Genomic DNA, 21,251 nt, shown 5'->3' on the forward strand with positions numbered 1-21,251 from the left:
AGAATCTACAATAAGGTAAGTTTAGTTTTAGACCCTTTTTATTAAAAATTTATTTTTTTCAAAAAGAAATTGTTTAAATTATTTTTTTTAAACTTATTTATACTTAATTTAATGATTGGGATGTTTTTAAAAATGTTATTTAAAGTTTAAGTAGTGTTTTGGGGTGCAGTACTTCATGAGTTTGACAGTTCTTACTCTCAAATTTATGAATGAAGTTTCCCCTCCCGATTGGCTGAACAGTGCTCACCTGATCCCAGCCGGCACATCGCACTAACTACGCCGCTGGGTCAGGTTAGCACAGCGCGCCGACATCAGAACCGGGCCACTGACGGGAAATCCACTGCGGGTCAGGTTTCAGATGTCGGCGCGCCGGGTAAGTGCACATCGGGGGCTTGCACGCGCGGCAAGCCCCCGACACCAAGTTCTGGGCCAATATATCAATCTATCCGTAACTCTGTTGTGTGACAAATCCTGGTTTGGAAACCAGGCCGAGACCTACAACATACACAGAAGAGTGATATTATTGGAGCTGTTCATTTATGCAACACCATATAAAAAGGAAAAGCACAGCCAAGGTGTATATACCCTAGATGTCATGCCCTATTTTCTCTTGTTACAGATACTGAGTAAGCTCCTATGTATTTCCAGCATTTTCTGTTTTCACTTAATGTAAATGTTTCTGTCTGCATGGTTTTCAAAATTTATAGGTGCACTCTCCAGAGGGCAGTCAATGAAGGCATTGTATCACCACGCTATGAAGAACAGAAGGTCCCAGTTTCATGAGTTTCTGACTCAGCTAGGGTCGGCATATAGAGTAAAATTGAGCCTCAATGCCCCATGTAAAGGAAGGGATCATCAACTCACATTCCCACCTGTATGATGAACCCTGCATAAATGGAGTTTGAATGGGGACAGAGTTAGCCTTGGCTCTGATGCCATCTCCCTGGGATTGAATAGCTTGCAGACACTTACTACACAAGCTCACACATGGGGGCCAGTCACCAGGATGAGGTACTGGAGAGCTTGAAGCACTTATAGTCCAGCTACGAGTCAACAGCTTCAAAAAAAAGAGACACACTGAAGTACAAACAACTGAAAACAATGCATTATGGGCAGGTTGGTAACTGAAGAAGTAAAATCCTGCTTTTATTTAATGGGATGCAAGAATGTGTTCAGTGTCCCACTCTAGGATTCCATTTGCTTGGATCGTGAAAACTGCAATCCAGGGTCCCAAATCCTGAGCCCAGCCCAGTCAAATCGGGGCAACCCGGTCAGACCAGGCCCAGTTTAACCTCCACACTGGGAGTAATGTGCACAGTTCCGGTCTCCATATTACAAAAACGATATAAAGGTACTGGTGAAGGTGCAAAAAAGATTTACAAGGATGAAACCAGAACAGATAACAACTTATATTTATATAGCACCTTTAACATAGTAAAACGTCCCATGTCGCGTCACAGGGGCGTTATAAAACAAAATTTGACACCGAGCCACACAAGGAAAAATTAGGACAGGTGACCAAAAGCTTGGTCAAAGAGGTAGGTTTTAAGGAACGTCTTAAAGGAGGAAAGAGAGGTAGAGAGGCGGAGCTTTAAGGAGGGAATTCCAGAGTTTAGGGCCTTGGCAGCTTAAGGCACGGCCACTAATGGTTGAGCGATTATAATCAGGGATGCTCAAGAGGCCAGAATTGGAGGAGCGCAGATATCTCCGGGGGGGGGGGGGGGGGGGGTAGTTGTGGGGCTGGAGGAGATTACAGAGATAGGGAGGGGTGAGGCTATGGAGGGGTTTGAAAACAAGGATGAGAATTTTAAAATCGAGGCATTGCTTAACTCAGCGAGCATAGGGATATGTTATATCTATCTCTAGAAAAAAAAACTCAGGGGTTTTAAGAGAGGTATTTAAAGTTATGAAAGGATTCAAATTGGGTAGACGTAGAGAAAATGTTTAGATTGCGGGGGGTACAAAACTAGAGGCCACGAATGTAAGACAGTCACCAACAAATCCAATAGGGAATTCAGGAGATACTTCTTTACTCAGAATCATAGAAATTTAAGGCACAGGGGGGCGGCATTCGGGCCATCATGTCTGTGCCGGTCAAAAAAGAGAAGTCTAACCTAATCCCACTTTCCAGCTCTTGGTCCGTAGCCCTGCAGGTCACAGCACTTCAAGTGCATATCCAAGTACTTTTTAAATGTGATGAGGATTTCTGCCTCAACCACCCTTTCAGGCAGTGAGTTCCAGACCCCCATCACCCGGGTGTAAAAAGTTCTCAACTCCCCTCTAATCCTTCTATCAATTAATTTAAATCGATGCCCCCTAGTAATTGACCTCTCTGCCAAGGGAAATAGGTCCTTCCTATCCACTCTATCTGGGCCCCTCAATGTTGTACACCACAATTAAATCTCCCCTCAGTCTCCACTGTTCCAAAGAAAACACACCCAGCCTATCCAATCTTTCACAGTTAAAATTCTCCAGTCCTGGCAACATCCTCATAAATCTCCTCTGTACCCTCTCTAGTGCAATCACATCCTTCCTGTAATGTGGTGACCAGAACTGTACGCAGTACTCTAGCTGTGGCCTAACTAGTGTTTATACAGTTCAAGCATAATCTCCCTGCTCTTAAGGCCTCAGTTAATAAAAGGAAAGTATCGCGTTGCCTTCTTAACCACCTTATCTACCTGTCCTGCTACCGTCAGGGATCTGTGGACATGCACTCCAAGGTCCCTCTGTTCTTCTACACTTCTCAGTATCCTACCATTTATTGTGTATTCCCTTGCCTTGCTAGCCCTTCCCAAATGCATACCCCACTGGAAACAGCCTTCCAGTCACAAACACCAGTCAAGCATTACCTTTTGCTCCCTGCCACTGAGCCAATTTTGGATCCAACTTGCCACTTTCCCTTGGATCCCGTGGGCTTTTACTTTTCCGACCAGTCTGCCATGTGGGACAAATCCACACTGACTATCCTTGATTAATCAGAGAGTGGCTAGAATGTGGAACTCGCTACCACAATGAGTAGTTGAGGCGAATAGCATAGATCCACTTAAATGAAAGCTTGATAAACACATGAGGGAGAAAGAACTAGAAAGATTTGTTAATGGAGTTTAATGAAGGAGAGTGGGAGGAGGCTCGTGAGGCGGCATTGTAGGCAGTGTAAATGAAAGCTTGAAATTACAAAGGGCTATCGAAAGATTAAGTGAATGGGCAAAACTGTGGCAAATGGATTTTAATGTAGGCAAATGTGAGGTCATCCACTTTGGATCTAAAAAGGATAGAACAGGGTACTTTCTAAATGGTGAAAAGCTAAAAACAGTGGAAGTCCAAAGAGACCTGGGGATCCAGGTACATAGATCATTAAAATATGAACAGGTACAGAAAATAATTTAAAAGGCTAATGGGATGCTGGCCTTTTATCTAGAGGATGAGACTACAAGGAGGTAGTTGTTATGCTGCAGCTATACAAAACCCTGGTTAGACCACACCTGGAGTACTGTGAGCAGTTCTGGGCACCACACCTTAGGATGGATAGATTGGCCATGGAGGGAGTGCAGCGTAGGTTTACCAGAATGATACCCGGATTTCAAGAGTCAAGTTATGAAGAGAGATTACACAAATCAGGGTTGTATTCCCTAGAATTTAGAAGATTAAGGGGTGATCTGATTGAAGTGTTCAAGATATTAAGGAGAACAGATAGGGTAGGGAGAGAGAAACTATTTCAGCTGGTTGGGGATGCTAGGACTGGGGGCATGGTCTAAAAATGACAGCCAGACATTTCAGGAGTGAAATTAGGAAACACTTCTACACACAACGGGTGGTAGAAGTTTGGAACTCTCTTCCGCAAACAGCAATTGATGCTAGATCAGTTGTTAATCTTAAATTGGAGAGTGATAGCTTTTTGTTAACCAAAGGTATTAAGGGATGTGGGCCAAAGGCAGGTCAGAGTCAAAGCGGCATAGAAGGAGGCCATTCGGCCCGTGCCGGATCTCTGAAGAGCAATCCAGTCAGTCCCACTCCCCTGCTCTATACCCGTAGCCCTGCAAGTTTATTTCCCTCAAGTGCCTATCCAGTCTCCCCTTGAAAACATTGAGCGTCTCCGCTTCCACCACTTCCATCGGCAGCGAAGTCCAGGTCATCACCACTCGCTGCGTAAAAAAGTTTTCCCTCACATCCCCCTGTATCTCTTGCCCTAAACCTTAAATCTGTGTCCCCTAGTCTTTGTACCATCAACTAGTGGGAACATCCTTTCCCCATCTAACCTATCCAAACTCGTCATAATCTTGTACACCACTATCAAATCACCCCTCAACCTCCTTTGCTCTAATGAAAACAAATCCAGCTTCTCCAACCTGTCTTTGTAGCAAAGATCCCCCATCCCCAGAACCATTCTGGTAAATCTCCTCTGCACCCTCTCAAGTGCCTTCACATCCTTCCTAAAGTGTGGTGACCAGAACTGGATGCAATACTCCAGTTGTGGCCTAACCAGCGCTTTATAAAGATTCAGCATAACCTCTCTACTTTTGTACTCAATATCTCTATTTATGAAGCCCATGATCCCATATGCTTTGCTGACCACTCTCTCAAAATTCTGAGACCTATGCACATTAATTCCCAGGTCCCTCTGTCTCTGCACACTCTTTAAAACAGTGCCATTAAGTGTATATTGCCTCTCCCTGTTCCCTCTGCCAAAATGCATCACCTCACACTAATATGGAGGTATATGGAGCTAGTTTGCAGATCAGCCATGATCGCACTGAATGGCCTACTCCTATTCCTATGTGTGGAGTATAAACACCGGCATAGAGCAGGGCCGAATGGCCTGTTTCTGTGCTGTAGACGCGAGATAATTCTCCTTCCCTCCCCCCAGTTGAAAGACATCGTTACAATGGCTTCTCCCGGTTTATTTGCTGGGCCCAGGCACCGGGATGCCGGGCGAGCGGGGACTCACACCTGCCGCCGGGGCCCCATTTTCAAAGGCACTCGGAACCGGCCGGGGGACATGATGGGAGAACGGAACAGAACTCAGAAGCCTCACCAGCATGACAAATTACAGCCGCTGATTGGCCAGGGCCGACGTTAACCAGCACATACTCACCGTACCCGCCGCCCTCCTGCTCGGCCCGAATCCGCCGAAACTCTGTTCAAACTTCTCTGCGGCAGTGCGCACGCACATGCTCAAACTGCCCTCCAGCTCCGCTTCCGGCAGGCAGTCACGGCCATGCGCACTGAGGCCCGCTACACACCGAGCGGCGCACATCTCGCTCGACAGCTCCACACTGCGCATGTCCAAGGCCGGCCTGCCGCTGTCCCTGCACACCACGCATGCCCAGTCCGTTCAGAGTGGGAATCCGCGGCGCGTTCTGCGCATGTCTGACGCGCCGGCTGTTCGGTGACCGTAAGTGTCGGTTAGGCTATGCGCATGCGTGCTGTTAGCGCGGGTCGTCCGCTGCAATAACAACAGAAAATTCTGCGCCAGGTTATCGGCCTCGGCTCCGTGTGTCAGAATCGCCCTGAGCTGCTCCTTCTTAGCAGCGCCACCAGCTGTCATATCGCCCTCTTACGATTTACCCTCCGGTCAGCGCTGCCGGTTCACAGCGGAAGTGGGTTGACGTTGGGAGCTGAGAGCGCGAAATTTGAATGAAGGGAAACGGCTGAAAGGAGAAAAGGAGCAAAGAGAGGTAACTGCACCGAGAGAGAGAGAGAACTGTGCCCAGAGAGAGAGAGAGAGAACTGTGCCCAGAGAGAGAGAGAGAGAGAGAGAGAACGAAGGTCAAAATTGTTTGACACCTACAGAATGTTGGAAAACTGTACTTTTTGTTATGTAAGTTTTGGCAATATGGTTCCCTGTAAACTTTCATGCCAATAAAGCATTTGAATTGAATTGAATTGAATTGAAAATTGAATTGAGAGAGAGAACTGTGCCCAGAGAGAGAGAGAGAGAAAGAGAAAACTGTGCCCAGAGAGAGAGAGAACTGTGCCCAGAGAGAGAGAGCACTTCCTCACAGCTTGTAGAAAATATCAAGGCATAAGGGAGAATTTCTACCCAAAATTCACAAAAATATGCCCGGAATTCAGAAATTTGAATGACGACCAAAAACTCCCATACCTACTAGGGGAAGAGAGAAATTGTGTAACCTTAGTGGCACACTATGTTACAGCTTGCCATAAACAGGGACAACCAGTAAATCTAAGAAAAGAGTATACACAAATTATATGATTGTATATTTATACACTCAGGGATATATCTGTTCATACATTATGGATAGATCTATATTTATGTGTTCAACCATGAATGTTTTTCGATGCTTTGGCAACATAAGATGTACCTTGTCATGCCAATAAAGCGATTTGAATTCAATTGAATTGAATTGAAATTGAGAGAGAGAACTGTGCCCAGAGAGAGAGAGAGAGAGAGCGAACTGTACCCAGAGAGAGAGAGAGAGAACTGTGCCCAACAGTAAATCTAAAGAAAACCAACATCATGATTTTTCAGAAAAGACCCAGATGTCAGGAAAACAAATACCAGTTTACCCTCAGTGATACCACTATAGGACACACTATGAGCTACACCTACCTTGGTCTAACTATTACAGCATCAGGGAGCTTCAGCATAGCAGTGAATGCACTAAAAGAAAAAGCCCGAAGAGCCCTATATGCAATAAAAAGAAAATTCTACAACATCCAAATCCCAATCAAAATCTGGCTCAAAATTTTTGACAGCATAATCCTGCCCATTGCACTGTACGGTAGTGAAGTATGGGGCCCGCTAAATCACCAAAGCTACACTAAATGGGAAAAACACACAATAGAAGCCCTACATGCAGAATTCTGCCGAAGCATCCTTCGCACCCAAAGAAAAACGCCAACAAATGCATGCAGAGCCGAACTAGGCAGATACCCACTGATAATAAACATCCAAAAACGAGCACTAAACTTCCTAAATCACCTCAAATCTAGCTCCCCAGACACCCTTCATTTCAAAGCCTTTCAGACCCAAGAGCTAAACCCAGAAAAGAGTCCCCTGAGTCAGCTGCTACTGAAACTAAGTACTCAGCCGGACCCTGACCAGCCCCAGACCAACACAGCCGTCCAAACACCAATCCGAGTGAACCAAATCATTAAAAAATGCAAAGAAACCTACCTGGAACATTGGAACAAAATAACCGAAAGCCAAAGCAGATTAGAATGTTACCGGGCCCTAAAAAGAGAATATAAACTGGCAGACTACCTCACGACCATCAGAGACACAAAACAGAGACAGACCCTCACCAGGTACAGACTAAGCGACCACCAACTGGAAATTGAAAAAGGCAGATACAAGAAATCCTGGCAGCCTAGAGAGAATAGAATATGCGATCAATGTCTGGCTGGCGAGGTTGAAACAGAAATGCATTTCCTCCTAAAATGCGAAAAATTCAACACATCAAGAAACATATTATTCAACAAGCTAAGCCAAACAACCCCAGATTTCAAGGAATTGGATGATCTGTCAAAATTGAGATTAGTCCTAGGAGAAGGAGACAGACCATACCTTGGGGCTAAATATGTAACAACATGTCACAACCTGAGGACTGTTTAAAAGTAAGACTGTTTAAAATTAATATTGAACGTACCAAATGAAGTAGAAAGACTGTTTAAAATTAATATTGTTTAAAAGTAATATTGTATATACCCAACAAATGTCAAATCGATTGACACCTACAGAATGTTGGAAAACTGTACCTTTTTGCTATGTAAGCTTTGGCAATATGGTTCTCTGTAAACTTTCATGCCAATAAAGCATTTGAACTGAACTGAACTGAACTGAGAGAGAGAGCGAACTGTACCCAGAGAGAGAGAGAGCGAACTGTACCCAGAGAGAGAGAGAGCGAACTGTACCCAGAGAGAGAGAGAGCGAACTGTACCCAGAGAGAGAGAGAGCGAACTGTACCCAGAGAGAGAGAGAGAGCGAACTGTACCCAGAGAGAGAGAGAGAGCGAACTGTACCCAGAGAGAGAGAGAGCGAACTGTACCCAGAGAGAGAGAGAGCGAACTGTACCCAGAGAGAGAGAGAGCGAACTGTACCCAGAGAGAGAGAGAGCGAACTGTACCCAGAGAGAGAGAGAGCGAACTGTACCCAGAGAGAGAGAGAGCGAACTGTACCCAGAGAGAGAGAGAGCGAACTGTACCCAGAGAGAGAGAGAGCGAACTGTACCCAGAGAGAGAGAGAGCGAACTGTACCCAGAGAGAGAGAGAGCGAACTGTACCCAGAGAGAGAGAGAGCGAACTGTACCCAGAGAGAGAGAGAGCGAACTGTACCCAGAGAGAGAGAGAGCGAACTGTACCCAGAGAGAGAGAGAGCGAACTGTACCCAGAGAGAGAGAGAGCGAACTGTACCCAGAGAGAGAGAGAGCGAACTGTACCCAGAGAGAGAGAGAGCGAACTGTACCCAGAGAGAGAGAGAGCGAACTGTACCCAGAGAGAGAGAGAGCGAACTGTACCCAGAGAGAGAGAGAGCGAACTGTACCCAGAGAGAGAGAGAGCGAACTGTACCCAGAGAGAGAGAGAGCGAACTGTACCCAGAGAGAGAGAGAGCGAACTGTACCCAGAGAGAGAGAGAGCGAACTGTACCCAGAGAGAGAGAGAGCGAACTGTACCCAGAGAGAGAGAGAGCGAACTGTACCCAGAGAGAGAGAGAGCGAACTGTACCCAGAGAGAGAGAGAGCGAACTGTACCCAGAGAGAGAGAGAGCGAACTGTACCCAGAGAGAGAGAGAGCGAACTGTACCCAGAGAGAGAGAGAGCGAACTGTACCCAGAGAGAGAGAGAGCGAACTGTACCCAGAGAGAGAGAGAGCGAACTGTACCCAGAGAGAGAGAGAGCGAACTGTACCCAGAGAGAGAGAGAGCGAACTGTACCCAGAGAGAGAGAGAGCGAACTGTACCCAGAGAGAGAGAGAGCGAACTGTACCCAGAGAGAGAGAGAGCGAACTGTACCCAGAGAGAGAGAGAGCGAACTGTACCCAGAGAGAGAGAGAGCGAACTGTACCCAGAGAGAGAGAGAGCGAACTGTACCCAGAGAGAGAGAGAGCGAACTGTACCCAGAGAGAGAGAGAGCGAACTGTACCCAGAGAGAGAGAGAGCGAACTGTACCCAGAGAGAGAGAGAGCGAACTGTACCCAGAGAGAGAGAGAGCGAACTGTACCCAGAGAGAGAGAGAGCGAACTGTACCCAGAGAGAGAGAGAGCGAACTGTACCCAGAGAGAGAGAGAGCGAACTGTACCCAGAGAGAGAGAGAGCGAACTGTACCCAGAGAGAGAGAGAGCGAACTGTACCCAGAGAGAGAGAGAGCGAACTGTACCCAGAGAGAGAGAGAGCGAACTGTACCCAGAGAGAGAGAGAGCGAACTGTACCCAGAGAGAGAGAGAGCGAACTGTACCCAGAGAGAGAGAGAGCGAACTGTACCCAGAGAGAGAGAGAGCGAACTGTACCCAGAGAGAGAGAGAGCGAACTGTACCCAGAGAGAGAGAGAGCGAACTGTACCCAGAGAGAGAGAGAGCGAACTGTACCCAGAGAGAGAGAGAGCGAACTGTACCCAGAGAGAGAGAGAGCGAACTGTACCCAGAGAGAGAGAGAGCGAACTGTACCCAGAGAGAGAGAGAGCGAACTGTACCCAGAGAGAGAGAGAGCGAACTGTACCCAGAGAGAGAGAGAGCGAACTGTACCCAGAGAGAGAGAGAGCGAACTGTACCCAGAGAGAGAGAGAGCGAACTGTACCCAGAGAGAGAGAGAGCGAACTGTACCCAGAGAGAGAGAGAGCGAACTGTACCCAGAGAGAGAGAGAGCGAACTGTACCCAGAGAGAGAGAGAGCGAACTGTACCCAGAGAGAGAGAGAGCGAACTGTACCCAGAGAGAGAGAGAGCGAACTGTACCCAGAGAGAGAGAGAGCGAACTGTACCCAGAGAGAGAGAGAGCGAACTGTACCCAGAGAGAGAGAGAGCGAACTGTACCCAGAGAGAGAGAGAGCGAACTGTACCCAGAGAGAGAGAGAGCGAACTGTACCCAGAGAGAGAGAGAGCGAACTGTACCCAGAGAGAGAGAGAGCGAACTGTACCCAGAGAGAGAGAGAGCGAACTGTACCCAGAGAGAGAGAGAGCGAACTGTACCCAGAGAGAGAGAGAGCGAACTGTACCCAGAGAGAGAGAGAGCGAACTGTACCCAGAGAGAGAGAGAGCGAACTGTACCCAGAGAGAGAGAGAGCGAACTGTACCCAGAGAGAGAGAGAGCGAACTGTACCCAGAGAGAGAGAGAGCGAACTGTACCCAGAGAGAGAGAGAGCGAACTGTACCCAGAGAGAGAGAGAGCGAACTGTACCCAGAGAGAGAGAGAGCGAACTGTACCCAGAGAGAGAGAGAGCGAACTGTACCCAGAGAGAGAGAGAGCGAACTGTACCCAGAGAGAGAGAGAGCGAACTGTACCCAGAGAGAGAGAGAGCGAACTGTACCCAGAGAGAGAGAGAGCGAACTGTACCCAGAGAGAGAGAGAGCGAACTGTACCCAGAGAGAGAGAGAGCGAACTGTACCCAGAGAGAGAGAGAGCGAACTGTACCCAGAGAGAGAGAGAGCGAACTGTACCCAGAGAGAGAGAGAGCGAACTGTACCCAGAGAGAGAGAGAGCGAACTGTACCCAGAGAGAGAGAGAGCGAACTGTACCCAGAGAGAGAGAGAGCGAACTGTACCCAGAGAGAGAGAGAGCGAACTGTACCCAGAGAGAGAGAGAGCGAACTGTACCCAGAGAGAGAGAGAGCGAACTGTACCCAGAGAGAGAGAGAGCGAACTGTACCCAGAGAGAGAGAGAGCGAACTGTACCCAGAGAGAGAGAGAGCGAACTGTACCCAGAGAGAGAGAGAGCGAACTGTACCCAGAGAGAGAGAGAGCGAACTGTACCCAGAGAGAGAGAGAGCGAACTGTACCCAGAGAGAGAGAGAGCGAACTGTACCCAGAGAGAGAGAGAGCGAACTGTACCCAGAGAGAGAGAGAGCGAACTGTACCCAGAGAGAGAGAGAGCGAACTGTACCCAGAGAGAGAGAGAGCGAACTGTACCCAGAGAGAGAGAGAGCGAACTGTACCCAGAGAGAGAGAGAGCGAACTGTACCCAGAGAGAGAGAGAGCGAACTGTACCCAGAGAGAGAGAGAGCGAACTGTACCCAGAGAGAGAGAGAGCGAACTGTACCCAGAGAGAGAGAGAGCGAACTGTACCCAGAGAGAGAGAGAGCGAACTGTACCCAGAGAGAGAGAGAGCGAACTGTACCCAGAGAGAGAGAGAGCGAACTGTACCCAGAGAGAGAGAGAGCGAACTGTACCCAGAGAGAGAGAGAGCGAACTGTACCCAGAGAGAGAGAGAGCGAACTGTACCCAGAGAGAGAGAGAGCGAACTGTACCCAGAGAGAGAGAGAGCGAACTGTACCCAGAGAGAGAGAGAGCGAACTGTACCCAGAGAGAGAGAGAGCGAACTGTACCCAGAGAGAGAGAGAGCGAACTGTACCCAGAGAGAGAGAGAGCGAACTGTACCCAGAGAGAGAGAGAGCGAACTGTACCCAGAGAGAGAGAGAGCGAACTGTACCCAGAGAGAGAGAGAGCGAACTGTACCCAGAGAGAGAGAGAGCGAACTGTACCCAGAGAGAGAGAGAGCGAACTGTACCCAGAGAGAGAGAGAGCGAACTGTACCCAGAGAGAGAGAGAGCGAACTGTACCCAGAGAGAGAGAGAGCGAACTGTACCCAGAGAGAGAGAGAGCGAACTGTACCCAGAGAGAGAGAGAGCGAACTGTACCCAGAGAGAGAGAGAGCGAACTGTACCCAGAGAGAGAGAGAGCGAACTGTACCCAGAGAGAGAGAGAGCGAACTGTACCCAGAGAGAGAGAGAGCGAACTGTACCCAGAGAGAGAGAGAGCGAACTGTACCCAGAGAGAGAGAGAGCGAACTGTACCCAGAGAGAGAGAGAGCGAACTGTACCCAGAGAGAGAGAGAGCGAACTGTACCCAGAGAGAGAGAGAGCGAACTGTACCCAGAGAGAGAGAGAGCGAACTGTACCCAGAGAGAGAGAGAGCGAACTGTACCCAGAGAGAGAGAGAGCGAACTGTACCCAGAGAGAGAGAGAGCGAACTGTACCCAGAGAGAGAGAGAGCGAACTGTACCCAGAGAGAGAGAGAGCGAACTGTACCCAGAGAGAGAGAGAGCGAACTGTACCCAGAGAGAGAGAGAGCGAACTGTACCCAGAGAGAGAGAGAGCGAACTGTACCCAGAGAGAGAGAGAGCGAACTGTACCCAGAGAGAGAGAGAGCGAACTGTACCCAGAGAGAGAGAGAGCGAACTGTACCCAGAGAGAGAGAGAGCGAACTGTACCCAGAGAGAGAGAGAGAGCGAACTGTACCCAGAGAGAGAGAGAGCGAACTGTACCCAGAGAGAGAGAGAGCGAACTGTACCCAGAGAGAGAGAGAGCGAACTGTACCCAGAGAGAGAGAGAGCGAACTGTACCCAGAGAGAGAGAGAGCGAACTGTACCCAGAGAGAGAGAGAGCGAACTGTACCCAGAGAGAGAGAGAGCGAACTGTACCCAGAGAGAGAGAGAGCGAACTGTACCCAGAGAGAGAGAGAGAGCGAACTGTACCCAGAGAGAGAGAGAGAGCGAACTGTACCCAGAGAGAGAGAGAGCGAACTGTACCCAGAGAGAGAGAGAGCGAACTGTACCCAGAGAGAGAGAGAGCGAACTGTACCCAGAGAGAGAGAGAGCGAACTGTACCCAGAGAGAGAGAGAGCGAACTGTACCCAGAGAGAGAGAGAGCGAACTGTACCCAGAGAGAGAGAGAGCGAACTGTACCCAGAGAGAGAGAGAGAGCGAACTGTACCCAGAGAGAGAGAGAGCGAACTGTACCCAGAGAGAGAGAGAGCGAACTGTACCCAGAGAGAGAGAGAGCGAACTGTACCCAGAGAGAGAGAGAGAGCGAACTGTACCCAGAGAGAGAGAGAGCGCGAACTGTACCCAGAGAGAGAGAGAGCGCGAACTGTACCCAGAGAGAGAGAGAGCGAACAAAAGACAAAATAAAAATATGAAATGGTTTGACCACGAATGCAAAAATGCCAGAAAAGACCTGAGAAAAATATCAAACCAAAAGCATCGGCAACCAAACAATCCGGACCTACGTACTAGATACAATGAAACCCTCAAAAGATATAAACACACCATTAGGAACAAAACACAAAACTATACCCACAAAATACTCGAAGAAATTGAAAACTCCACCAATCCAAAACAATTCTGGGAAATGTGGAATAACCTGAGTACAACACAATTGCAAGCATTACCAATCCAAGATGGCGACATCTGGAGAACACATTTTGAAAACCTCTACAAAGACATCCCAATAAACAAAACAAACCCAAGTCAACATCAGGTCACAGAAAAACTCCACACATTAGAAGCAACAATTAAAGACAACCAAAACCCTCTAGACTCCCCAATCACATGGAAAGAACTGGCCACAAAAACAAAATCTCTCCACCTAAAGAAAGCCTGTGGCCCAGACAACATCAAAAATGAAATGCTAAAGTTCAGCAATATGGAGATGCAGGGTGCGATACTCAAACTATTCAACATCATATTACGCTCAGGCTGTTTTCCCGATATCTGGTGCCAAGGACTAATCTCCCTCATATATAAAAGTGGAAACAAATCAGACCCAAATAACTACCGCGGCATCTGTGTCAACAGTTGTCTAGGGAAGTTATTCTGCAGTATTCTAAATAGTAGATTACTTGATTTTCTTAACAAACATAATATCCTCAGAAAAAACCAAATAGGCTTTCTTCCAAAACACCGCACCGCCGACCATATCTATACCCTTCACACCCTCATTGAAAAACATAAACACCAAACAAAAAATGGGAAAATATTCGCCTGTTTCATCGACTTCAAGAAAGCCTTTGACTCTATATGGCACGAAGGGCTCTATTATAAACTTCTTCAGTGTGGAATAGGGGGCAAAGTCTATGACCTTATTAAATCAATGTATCTGAAAAACAAATGCGGGGTCAAAATTGGAGACAAACGCACCGATTTCTTCACCCAGAGAAGAGGCGTCCGGCAGGGCTGCAATTTGAGCCCGACCCTGTTCAACATATACATAAATGAATTAGCAGACATGCTGGAGCAAAGCGAGTCACCAGGTCTCCGTCTCCTGGATGGAGAAGTGAAGTCCCTGTTCTATGCGGACGACCTGGTTCTGCTGTCTCCCACAGAACAGGGATTACAGCAACAACTAGACCTACTCGACAAATACTGCCAAAATTGGGCTCTAACAGTAAATCTAAAGAAAACCAACATCATGATTTTTCAGAAAAGACCCAGATGTCAGGAAAACAAATACCAGTTTACCCTCAGTGATACCACTATAGGACACACTATGAGCTACACCTACCTTGGTCTAACTATTACAGCATCAGGGAGCTTCAGCATAGCAGTGAATGCACTAAAAGAAAAAGCCCGAAGAGCCCTATATGCAATAAAAAGAAAATTCTACAACATCCAAATCCCAATCAAAATCTGGCTCAAAATTTTTGACAGCATAATCCTGCCCATTGCACTGTACGGTAGTGAAGTATGGGGCCCGCTAAATCACCAAAGCTACACTAAATGGGAAAAACACACAATAGAAGCCCTACATGCAGAATTCTGCCGAAGCATCCTTCGCACCCAAAGAAAAACGCCAACAAATGCATGCAGAGCCGAACTAGGCAGATACCCACTGATAATAAACATCCAAAAACGAGCACTAAACTTCCTAAATCACCTCAAATCTAGCTCCCCAGACACCCTTCATTTCAAAGCCTTTCAGACCCAAGAGCTAAACCCAGAAAAGAGTCCCCTGAGTCAGCTGCTACTGAAACTAAGTACTCAGCCGGACCCTGACCAGCCCCAGACCAACACAGCCGTCCAAACACCAATCCGAGTGAACCAAATCATTAAAAAATGCAAAGAAACCTACCTGGAACATTGGAACAAAATAACCGAAAGCCAAAGCAGATTAGAATGTTACCGGGCCCTAAAAAGAGAATATAAACTGGCAGACTACCTCACGACCATCAGAGACACAAAACAGAGACAGACCCTCACCAGGTACAGACTAAGCGACCACCAACTGGAAATTGAAAAAGGCAGATACAAGAAATCCTGGCAGCCTAGAGAGAATAGAATATGCGATCAATGTCTGGCTGGCGAGGTTGAAACAGAAATGCATTTCCTCCTAAAATGCGAAAAATTCAACACATCAAGAAACATATTATTCAACAAGCTAAGCCAAACAACCCCAGATTTCAAGGAATTGGATGATCTGTCAAAATTGAGATTAGTCCTAGGAGAAGGAGACAGACCATACCTTGGGGCTAAATATGTAACAACATGTCACAACCTGAGGACTGTTTAAAAGTAAGACTGTTTAAAATTAATATTGAACGTACCAAATGAAGTAGAAAGACTGTTTAAAATTAATATTGTTTAAAAGTAATATTGTATATACCCAACAAATGTCAAATCGATTGACACCTACAGAATGTTGGAAAACTGTACCTTTTTGCTATGTAAGCTTTGGCAATATGGTTCTCTGTAAACTTTCATGCCAATAAAGCATTTGAACTGAACTGAACTGAACTGAGAGAGAGAGCGAACTGTACCCAGAGAGAGAGAGAGCGAACTGTACCCAGAGAGAGAGAGAGCGAACTGTACCCAGAGAGAGAGAGAGCGAACTGTACCCAGAGAGAGAGAGAGCGAACTGTACCCAGAGAGAGAGAGAGCGAACTGTACCCAGAGAGAGAGAGAGCGAACTGTACCCAGAGAGAGAGAGAGCGAACTGTACCCAGAGAGAGAGAGAGCGAACTGTACCCAGAGAGAGAGAGAGCGAACTGTACCCAGAGAGAGAGAGAGCGAACTGTACCCAGAGAGAGAGAGAGCGAACTGTACCCAGAGAGAGAGAGAGCGAACTGTACCCAGAGAGAGAGAGAGCGAACTGTACCGAGAGAGAGAGAGCGAACTGTACCCAGAGAGAGAGAGAGCGAACTGTACCCAGAGAGAGAGAGAGCGAACTGTACCCAGAGAGAGAGAGAGCGAACTGTACCCAGAGAGAGAGAGAGCGAACTGTACCCAGAGAGAGAGAGAGCGAACTGTACCCAGAGAGAGAGAGAGCGAACTGTACCCAGAGAGAGAGAGAGCGAACTGTACCCAGAGAGAGAGAGAGCGAACTGTACCCAGAGAGAGAGAGAGCGAACTGTACCCAGAGAGAGAGAGAGCGAACTGTACCCAGAGAGAGAGAGAGCGAACTGTACCCAGAGAGAGAGAGAGAGCGAACTGTACCCAGAGAGAGAGAGAGCGAACTGTACCCAGAGAGAGAGAGAGCGAACTGTACCCAGAGAGAGAGAGAGCGAACTGTACCCAGAGAGAGAGAGAGCGAACTGTACCCAGAGAGAGAGAGAGCGAACTGTACCCAGAGAGAGAGAGAGCGAACTGTACCCAGAGAGAGAGAGAGCGAACTGTACCCAGAGAGAGAGAGAGCGAACTGTACCCAGAGAGAGAGAGAGCGAACTGTACCCAGAGAGAGAGAGAGCGAACTGTACCCAGAGAGAGAGAGAGCGAACTGTACCCAGAGAGAGAGAGAGAGCGAACTGTACCCAGAGAGAGAGAGAGCGAACTGTACCCAGAGAGAGAGAGAGAGCGAACTGTACCCAGAGAGAGAGAGAGAGCGAACTGTACCCAGAGAGAGAGAGAGAGCGAACTGTACCCAGAGAGAGAGAGAGCGAACTGTACCCAGAGAGAGAGAGAGCGAACTGTACCCAGAGAGAGAGAGAGCGAACTGTACCCAGAGAGAGAGAGAGCGAACTGTACCCAGAGAGAGAGAGAGCGAACTGTACCCAGAGAGAGAGAGAGCGAACTGTACCCAGAGAGAGAGAGAGAGCGAACTGTACCCAGAGAGAGAGAGAGCGAACTGTACCCAGAGAGAGAGAGAGAGCGAACTGTACCCAGAGAGAGAGAGAGCGAACTGTACCCAGAGAGAGAGAGAGCGAACTGTACCCAGAGAGAGAGAGAGCGAACTGTACCCAGAGAGAGAGAGAGAGCGAACTGTACCCAGAGAGAGAGAGAGCGAACTGTACCCAGAGAGAGAGAGAGCGAACTGTACCCAGAGAGAGAGAGAGCGAACTGTACCCAGAGAGAGAGAGAGCGAACTGTACCCAGAGAGAGAGAGAGCGAACTGTACCCAGAGAGAGAGAGAGCGAACAAAAGACAAAATAAAAATATGAAATGGTTTGACCACGAATGCAAAAATGCCAGAAAAGACCTGAGAAAAATATCAAACCAAAAGCATCGGCAACCAAACAATCCGGACCTACGTACTAGATACAATGAAACCCTCAAAAGATATAAACACACCATTAGGAACAAAACACAAAACTATACCCACAAAATACTCGAAGAAATTGAAAACTCCACCAATCCAAAACAATTCTGGGAAATGTGGAATAACCTGAGTACAACACAATTGCAAGCATTACCAATCCAAGATGGCGACATCTGGAGAACACATTTTGAAAACCTCTACAAAGACATCCCAATAAACAAAACAAACCCAAGTCAACATCAGGTCACAGAAAAACTCCACACATTAGAAGCAACAATTAAAGACAACCAAAACCCTCTAGACTCCCCAATCACATGGAAAGAACTGGCCACAAAAACAAAATCTCTCCACCTAAAGAAAGCCTGTGGCCCAGACAACATCAAAAATGAAATGCTAAAGTTCAGCAATATGGAGATGCAGGGTGCGATACTCAAACTATTCAACATCATATTACGCTCAGGCTGTTTTCCCGATATCTGGTGCCAAGGACTAATCTCCCTCATATACAAAAGTGGAAACAAATCAGACCCAAATAACTACCGCGGCATCTGTGTCAACAGTTGTCTAGGGAAGTTATTCTGCAGTATTCTAAATAGTAGATTACTTGATTTTCTTAACAAACATAATATCCTCAGAAAAAACCAAATAGGCTTTCTTCCAAAACACCGCACCGCCGACCATATCTATACCCTTCACACCCTCATTGAAAAACATAAACACCAAACAAAAAATGGGAAAATATTCGCCTGTTTCATCGACTTCAAGAAAGCCTTTGACTCTATATGGCACGAAGGGCTCTATTATAAACTTCTTCAGTGTGGAATAGGGGGCAAAGTCTATGACCTTATTAAATCAATGTATCTGAAAAACAAATGCGGGGTCAAAATTGGAGACAAACGCACCGATTTCTTCACCCAGAGAAGAGGCGTCCGGCAGGGCTGCAATTTGAGCCCGACCCTGTTCAACATATACATAAATGAATTAGCAGACATGCTGGAGCAAAGCGAGTCACCAGGTCTCCGTCTCCTGGATGGAGAAGTGAAGTCCCTGTTCTATGCGGACGACCTGGTTCTGCTGTCTCCCACAGAACAGGGATTACAGCAACAACTAGACCTACTCGACAAATACTGCCAAAATTGGGCTCTAACAGTAAATCTAAAGAAAACCAACATCATGATTTTTCAGAAAAGACCCAGATGTCAGGAAAACAAATACCAGTTTACCCTCAGTGATACCACTATAGGACACACTATGAGCTACACCTACCTTGGTCTAACTATTACAGCATCAGGGAGCTTCAGCATAGCAGTGAATGCACTAAAAGAAAAAGCCCGAAGAGCCCTATATGCAATAAAAAGAAAATTCTACAACATCCAAATCCCAATCAAAATCTGGCTCAAAATTTTTGACAGCATAATCCTGCCCATTGCACTGTACGGTAGTGAAGTATGGGGCCCGCTAAATCACCAAAGCTACACTAAATGGGAAAAACACACAATAGAAGCCCTACATGCAGAATTCTGCCGAAGCATCCTTCGCACCCAAAGAAAAACGCCAACAAATGCATGCAGAGCCGAACTAGGCAGATACCCACTGATAATAAACATCCAAAAACGAGCACTAAACTTCCTAAATCACCTCAAATCTAGCTCCCCAGACACCCTTCATTTCAAAGCCTTTCAGACCCAAGAGCTAAACCCAGAAAAGAGTCCCCTGAGTCAGCTGCTACTGAAACTAAGTACTCAGCCGGACCCTGACCAGCCCCAGACCAACACAGCCGTCCAAACACCAATCCGAGTGAACCAAATCATTAAAAAATGCAAAGAAACCTACCTGGAACATTGGAACAAAATAACCGAAAGCCAAAGCAGATTAGAATGTTACCGGGCCCTAAAAAGAGAATATAAACTGGCAGACTACCTCACGACCATCAGAGACACAAAACAGAGACAGACCCTCACCAGGTACAGACTAAGCGACCACCAACTGGAAATTGAAAAAGGCAGATACAAGAAATCCTGGCAGCCTAGAGAGAATAGAATATGCGATCAATGTCTGGCTGGCGAGGTTGAAACAGAAATGCATTTCCTCCTAAAATGCGAAAAATTCAACACATCAAGAAACATATTATTCAACAAGCTAAGCCAAACAACCCCAGATTTCAAGGAATTGGATGATCTGTCAAAATTGAGATTAGTCCTAGGAGAAGGAGACAGACCATACCTTGGGGCTAAATATGTAACAACATGTCACAACCTGAGGACTGTTTAAAAGTAAGACTGTTTAAAATTAATATTGAACGTACCAAATGAAGTAGAAAGACTGTTTAAAATTAATATTGTTTAAAAGTAATATTGTATATACCCAACAAATGTCAAATCGATTGACACCTACAGAATGTTGGAAAACTACCTTTTTGCAATGTAAGCTTTGGCAATATGGTTCTCTGTAAACTTTCATGCCAATAAAGCATTTGAACTGAACTGAACTGAACTGAGAGAGCGAACTGTACCCAGAAAACTGTACCTTTTTGCTATGTAAGCTTTGGCAATATGGTTCTCTGTAAACTTTCATGCCAATAAAGCATTTGAACTGAACTGAACTGAACTGAGAGAGAGAGAGCGAACTGTACCCAGAGAGAGAGAGAGAGAGAGCGAACTGTACCCAGAGAGAGAGAGAGAGAGAGAGAGCGAACTGTACCCAGAGAGAGAGAGAGAGAGAGCGAACTGTACCCAGAGAGAGAGAGAGAGAGAGCGAACTGTACCCAGAGAGAGAGAGAGAGCGAACTGTACCCAGAGAGAGAGAGAGAGCGAACTGTACCCAGAGAGAGAGAGAGAGAGAGAGAGAGAGGGAGAGAGAGAGCGAACTGTACCCAGAGAGAGAGAGAGCGAACTGTACCCAGAGAGAGAGAGAGAGAGCGAACTGTACCCAGAGAGAGAGAGAGAGCGAACTGTACCCAGAGAGAGAGAGCGAACTGTACCCAGAGAGAGAGAGAGCGAACTGTACCCAGAGAGAGAGAGAGAGCGAACTGTACCCAGAGAGAGAGAGAGAGAGAGAGAGCGAACTGTACCCAGAGAGAGAGGGAGAGAGAGAGCGAACTGTACCCAGAGAGAGAGAGAGAGCGAACTGTACCCAGAGAGAGAGAGAGAGAGAGAGAGAGCGAACTGTACCCAGAGAGAGAGAGAGAGAGAGAGAGAGAGAGAAATATGTAACAACATGTCACAACCTGAGGACTGTTTAAAATTAAGACTGTTTAAAATTAATATTGAACGTACCAAATGAAGTACAAAGACTGTTTAAAATTAATATTGTTTAAAAGTAATATTGTATGTACCCAACAAATGTCAAATCGATTGACACCCACAGAATGTTAGAAAACTGTACCTTTTTGCAATGTAAGCTTTGGCAATATGGTTCTCTGTAAACTTTCATGCCAATAAAGCATTTGAATTGAATTGAATTGAGAGCGAACTGTACCCAGAGAGAGAGAGAGAGAGAGAGCGAACTGTACCCAGAGAGAGAGAGAGAGCGAACTGTACCCAGAGAGAGAGAGAGAGAGAGAGAGCGAACTGTACCCAGAGAGAGAGAGAGAGAAATATGTAACAACATGTCACAACCTGAGGACTGTTTAAAATTAAGACTGTTTAAAATTAATATTGAACGTACCAAATGAAGTACAAAGACTGTTTAAAATTAATATTGTTTAAAAGTAATATTGTATGTACCCAACAAATGTCAAATCGATTGACACCCACAGAATGTTAGAAAACTGTACCTTTTTGCAATGTAAGCTTTGGCAATATGGTTCTCTGTAAACTTTCATGCCAATAAAGCAT

The 21,251-nt window shown here is 46.6% G+C and overlaps 2 protein-coding genes across 9 annotated transcripts in view; one reads left to right on the forward strand and one right to left on the reverse strand.

Moving 5' to 3' along the window:
* Positions 1-5,264, reverse strand: part of LOC147112491 (structural maintenance of chromosomes protein 6-like) — a 157,480-nt gene extending 152,216 nt beyond the window's left edge. For 3 of the 6 annotated variants that reach the window (XR_015079511.1, XM_085996790.1, XM_085996791.1), the window contains exon 1: positions 5,093-5,264. The gene's annotated coding sequence lies outside the window, so the exon portion shown is untranslated. The remainder of the gene's footprint in view (positions 1-5,092) is intronic. The other 3 variants (XM_085996786.1, XM_085996787.1, XM_085996788.1) reach the window with 2 other exon arrangements.
* Positions 5,265-5,280: 16 nt separating this feature from the next.
* The window catches only part of gen1 (GEN1 Holliday junction 5' flap endonuclease), an 85,181-nt gene continuing 69,210 nt past the window's right edge, over positions 5,281-21,251 (forward strand). For 2 of the 3 annotated variants that reach the window (XM_085996792.1, XM_085996793.1), the window contains exon 1: positions 5,281-5,675. The gene's annotated coding sequence lies outside the window, so the exon portion shown is untranslated. The remainder of the gene's footprint in view (positions 5,676-21,251) is intronic. The other variant, XM_085996794.1, reaches the window with a different exon arrangement.

Source organism: Somniosus microcephalus, chromosome 9 (genome assembly GCF_052327205.1).
Source record: "Somniosus microcephalus isolate GS21.2 chromosome 9, FLI_Smic_1.0, whole genome shotgun sequence".
In the NCBI taxonomy this organism is placed as follows: Eukaryota; Metazoa; Chordata; class Chondrichthyes; order Squaliformes; family Somniosidae; genus Somniosus; species Somniosus microcephalus.